Genomic DNA, 5495 nt, shown 5'->3' with positions numbered 1-5495 from the left:
CCGCCACAACGCCCGGCTATTTTTTGGTTGCAGCCGTCATTGTTGTTTGGCGGGTCCGGGCTGGGGATTCGAACCTGCCACCTTAGGTGTACATGGCTGGCGCCTTAGCCAGTTGAGCTATAGGCGCCGAGCCCCCATGATCAATTCTTAAGTAATCTAAGAGAAAAGTCAAATGAGCAGGTTGGAATTTCCATCTCAGAAACACAGGTTGACTTAAAGACTTGGCATTAACTCACTCTGAGGAGGCCCCTCCCAGGAAGCTAGACTCCCAGGTCATCATCCTGAGAGGGTCGGGCTTCCATCCCTGGGGCTTCCATCACAATCTCTAGGTCTGAGGTAGCTTCCCTGAATTGAAGAGAGGCCACAGAGCAAGGGGTTACTACAAGTACCTGGTCTCAAACATTATGTCATCTTTCTCCGAGCTAATGTCAATAAGAATACCCTTATTAGTGCGGTATGAGCTGTCAGATTTTCTCACACCAAGTTCATCTCAAAAATTTCAATGCTTCCAGAGAATAGTCAAAATAAAAACTGTCCTAAAAGTCTAAAACAAGCTGGGTATGATGGCATGCACTTATAGTCCCAGCTGCTTGGGAGGCCAACACAGGAGAATTACTTGAATCCGAGTTCAAGACCAGCCTGAGCAATACAGTGAGACCCTGTCTCAAAATAAAAGTATCTAAAACAGCCCTTTGGAGGGCAACCCAGCAGCTGTATAATGGCAGAAAGACAGCTTGAGAGCTCGCTCTTAGGGCTCCTCCCACTGAGGTCCCACTGTACCTTCTTGGAAGCACAGGATACCCCAGTATCCATCTCTCTGTGCTGTCCTTACCTGCCTGCATATCTGTCTCCCCAGGAGACTGGGAGCTCTTGCTAACTCTAACCTCAGAGGCCTCCCCACACTGCTACCCCTCCCTGGAATAGCTTCCTACTATCCATCACATCCCACTCCTTCCAAGGCCTGCCCAAGCCCACCACCTCCAAAAGGCTGCTTTTCTATGAAAATCTGACAGCAGTGACTATATGCCATTCAACATCACACTTACTTGCTAATAATAATTCATCTTGGGTTACATGCAATGGCTTACACCTGTAATCTTAGCACTTTGGGAGGCAAGGTGGGAAGATCACTTGAGGCCACCAGTTTGAGACCAGCCTGAGCAAGAGCAAGTCTTCATCTCTACAAAAAAATAGAAAAATTAGATGGGTGTGGTGGCACACACCTGTAGTCTCAGCTACTTGGGAAGCTGAGGCAGGAGAATCACTTGAACCCAAGGGTTTGAGGCTGTGGTGAGCTATGACGACACTACTGCACTCTAGCCAGTAAGAGAAGGAAACCTGCCTCTAAAAAAAAAAAAAATTCACCTTGCTCATCTTGGCTCTTTCTACCATCCAAAGTACCTAAAACTTGACATTGATATAGCCTAGAGAAAGGCCACACTGAAGCATCTCCCATCACTGATTCCTACAATACCCTGCAGTGCCCATGAGACCAGAGGTGATGGCAGGAGAGAAGGAGTGTGTGAAAGCACCAGCATTTGAAAGGGACAGGTGTGAACCCTCCAAACACGGGAAATGGCTTTCAGCGATTCCTCTCCCTGCATTTTGGATGACCAGAGCACAGGCAGCCCATGATCACTTTCGGATGCAGGTGCACACAAGGGCAGAGAGAGACCCTGGAATAAAAGCAGATGCCAGCAACCCGGGGAATAGGCTGAGCCCAGGAAAACAACCAAGCCAAGCACAGGACCCCAATAGTGGCCCTTCTTTCCTGAAAAAGCCCCATAGAACCTTCCTGACACAAAGAATCAAAGAGAAGTCACTTTGTGCAATACTGGGAAAGTATTAGGTTTGGTAATGATGGGAATCATATTATCTAAAGTATCATAAAAGTTACCTCTGTCACAACTTTTTCTTTTTCTTTCTGTCTTTTCTTTTTTTTGAGACAGAGTCTTACTATGTCACCCTCGGTAGAGTGCCATGGCATCATAGCTCACAGCAACCTCAAACTCTTGGGATTAAGTGATTCTCTTGCCTCAGCCTCCCAAGTAGCTGGGACTACTGGCACCTGCCACAACGTCTGGCTAAACAACTTTATTTTTCAAAAGAAGAAAATCAAATTCTAGATTGGTCATTAACTGGGAGAGTGGCAGAAGGGGATTCAAAGCCAGGGACCAGAATCTCTGTTACCTAGATCTACCCATTTTACATTAAAACATGCTGCTGCTGACACCAGGGAGAGATGGCAGATACCAGACACCTCTCATTACCTGTGTGAGACTGCAGGTTTCTTCCCTGCAGCAGCCACTGAAGACATGGGAAGAGCCAGGGGTGATCTAGGTCAGCTGGGCTGAGCAGTGGATCTGGGGACCCATGATGTCACCATTATCTCACCTCTCAGCCTCCCTATGTCATTCTCCCAAAATCCCTGGGAACATGCACAGGGTTGTACTAGATGCAAGTAACCAAGACTCCAGATATAGACCAGTTATCTTACTTACGAGGACACTGAGGTCTAGAATGTTCCTGACATGACAACTCCCATGATGCTTCTGCAAACAGTGGACTCATCTGCAATAGAGGAGAAGCAAGAAATGAGCACCCAGCTTGTCCCTGCTCATGATGGGGGGGGGGGCATGGTAGGCACCCAGAAAGGGCTTAGCACAGTAGTTACCAGACAATAAGCACCCCATAGATGTTGGCTGTTTTATTTCCTGAGTAAACACTATTTCCTCATGAAAAAGAAAGTAGTTAACTCTAAAGAGAGAAGACAGTCGATTGCAGGATGGCCAATGTTTACTTTATCAGCATCAGGCAGAAAAGGATGCCAAAGCCAGGTTCATAGGAGTGTTCCACAACTGACTGGCCTTGACTTTGCTGGTCATCAGGGGGAACTTAAGCAACACACATAGCCTGATCCCAACAGCAGGGAGGAGGAAGTGAAAGGCCCAGTAATAATGGTAACACACTTGCAACCCCCTATACCAGGGGTCCTCAAACTTTTTAAACAGGGGTCAAGTTCACTGTCCCTCAGACTGTTGGAAGGCCGGACTGCGGGCCCCAGGATGAGTCGGCTGCTAAGCAGGACAGGGAGCGGTGGCAAAAACACCCAGCAGGCCAGATAAATGTCCTAGGCAGGCTGCATGTGGCCTGCGGGCCGTAGTTTGAGAACACCTGTCCCATACCCTAAAGGTCCTTAAGATGTGTGCAGACTTCAAAAGCAGGAGGTGGGAAAGCTCCCTCCCAGTGCCAGGCAACCCTTCCCATATTTCCTCTGCCTATACCATCAATGACCAGGACAAGGACAGCCTGTGATTGCTCATGAAAGCAAGGGCAAAAAAAGGCAGAGAGAAAGCCAGAAACAGAGGCCAAAGTTAGCAGCCTTCAGACTGCTCAAAAGTCAAGCCAAAGGATCCTGAGAGCTATTACTAACTAATGCCATAAAGATCCCATCTGCTCCCATCAAGAGAGTAGTAAACAGCAAGGCCAACTTCTGGTAAAAATGTCTAAATTGTTCATTCACCCCACAAATACTGAGTATCTACCAGGGGCCAAGCACCATGGGTTCAAAAACAAGTAACAGTCAAAGTCTCTGCCCTCACAGATATCTTGCAGCTTCTCTACAGGAAGTCAAGCTGGGGAGAATGAAGTTAACTTAGCCAGGATGTGACACCCCCTCCCAAACCCGGCCCCCCATCTGCTACACCAGATTTCCTCCTACACCAGAGCATTCAGTCAGGTCTCAGACCTGCCTGAGTTCCACAACCACCTGCCCCGCTGGTGCCAGCCAGAGGCAACCCAGAAGGTTGCCAGCTGCACTCACCCAGGCGCCCACCAGGGAGTGCAGATCAGGTTTATGCAGGAGACCAGAAGGCGCTGGCTACTGCAGAACCAACAAAGCCGTCCAAGGGAGAGTTTTCATCTGTCTCCAGGAGAGCCCCATATCCTAGAAGGCCTAGGCAGAGAAAAAGCACCAGAAAGGGACTTTAGGTCGGAGGTGGGGGCAGACTCTGTCCTCTGGGGCCCTGAGAGCATCCTCGATTTAAAGTCCAGCCAAATGGTCTGTAAAGCGGAGGTTTTCACACTTTTCACGGTTGAGGGGAAATTTGTTTACTGTCAAAAGGACTTGGAGAATGACCGGCACTTTGTCAGCAGCCACCGACAAGTGGTTTTGGGGGTTCCAATGCAAGGAGTCGCCGGTCAGGGACGGTGGCATGGAAGTCACCGGGGCTCTGGCGCCCCTCAGCCCGGGTTCACGGCCCTGGGTACAGCGTCGCTGGCCCCAGTTTCTAGTTACCGGCTCACACTTATCACTCCCGCGGGGGCGCTGGGCAGACACCGGGGCTGAGGTCCCACGGGGTCGGCTCAGCCCAAAGGCGGCCGAGGGCGCGGCTCAACCACCGATCTCTTCCCCGAGAGCACGCAAATCTCAAGGGGCCAAACCCGGCGGAGCGGAGGGGACGGGCCACTGCAGCAGGGGCCGAACCTGCTCTCCTTGTCCCCTCTGGGTTTCTTCGTCCCCCTTTTCTAAGGGAAGGGGGACGCAGAACTAGCCTTGGGAAGCCGCCGGGGGTCCCTGAACAGATGATGCCTCGAGCGCGGCGCCTGAGTGACCGATCCATCCAGGGCACCGGGCTTGACAACTGAGGGTACACAGTGTGCTGTGCTGGCAGGTGCGAGAACCACAGGCCCCAGGCCGCACCTCCAGGAAGCTCTCTCCCAGCCCGGAGTCTGCGGAAACGCGGCCTAGAGCGGCGCCCCCTCCTAGCCCAACCCGCGCAGACGCTCCTGCAGCGCCACCTGGCGGAGCGGGTCAGAAATTCTGACCCTCCACTAATGCCCTCCTTCATCCGAGCTTGTGTCCAACCAAGCATCTCTTCATTCGCCATCATTCCCACCCACGCACCCATCCATTTATCTTGGAAATATTTATGGAACATCAGCTTCATAATCCACCCAACTGTTTGTTCATCTCCTATCAGGCCATTGAAATATTCATCCATCCTTTCATCCACTCATCCATCCTTTCATCCACTCATCTGTCCACCAATTCATCTAATACATTTATTCATCTAGACTCCCATCCATCCAGAAAGTCTACAGAGCTATTTCATATCAGGGACTGGACTAAGCACTGGAAATGTAACGAAGAAGACAGACATGATCCTTGATTTTATGTCGGTTGCATTTCAGTGGGAATAATGAACAAGTGACCCAGAAAATGCAATAATTAAAAATCAGGGCCAGGCATGGTGGCTCACTTCTGTGATTCTAGCACTCTGGGAGGCCAAGGTGGGAAGATGGCTTGAACTCAGGAGTTCAAGACCAGCCTGGGCAAGAGTTTAGTAGATCCTGTCTCTACTAAAAATAGAAAAATTAGGCTCGGTGCCTGCGGCTCAAGTGACTAAGACACCAGCCACATACACCCAAGGTGGTGGGTTCAAATCCAGCCCGGGCCGCCAAACAACAATGATGGCTGCAACCAAAAAATAGCC

The 5495-nt window shown here is 50.4% G+C and overlaps 1 long non-coding RNA gene and 1 other non-coding gene across 3 annotated transcripts in view; both read right to left on the bottom strand.

The window, feature by feature from the left end:
• The window catches only part of LOC111724446, a 1961-nt gene extending 810 nt beyond the window's left edge, over positions 1-1151 (bottom strand). Inside the window, exons 1-2 of one of the 2 annotated variants that reach the window (XR_002772745.1) lie at positions 1047-1151; positions 237-345 (exon numbers count right to left, since the gene is read on the bottom strand). This is a non-coding gene — a long non-coding RNA (uncharacterized LOC111724446). Of the gene's footprint in view, positions 1-236; positions 596-1046 lie in introns of those variants that run through there. The other variant, XR_002772744.1, reaches the window with a different exon arrangement.
• Positions 1152-1519: 368 nt separating this feature from the next.
• LOC111724515 lies at positions 1520-1653 on the bottom strand. The gene has a single exon (XR_002772809.1). It is a non-coding gene; the product is annotated as a small nucleolar RNA SNORA71 (small nucleolar RNA).
• Positions 1654-5495: the final 3842 nt, after the last annotated feature.

This window comes from Otolemur garnettii, unplaced genomic scaffold (genome assembly GCF_000181295.1).
Source record: "Otolemur garnettii isolate 467f Iridium unplaced genomic scaffold, OtoGar3 scaffold00023, whole genome shotgun sequence".
NCBI classification, from domain to species: domain Eukaryota; kingdom Metazoa; phylum Chordata; class Mammalia; order Primates; family Galagidae; genus Otolemur; species Otolemur garnettii.
The sequence above is the reverse complement of the archived record's forward strand: the minus strand, read 5'-3'. Positions and strand labels throughout refer to the sequence as shown.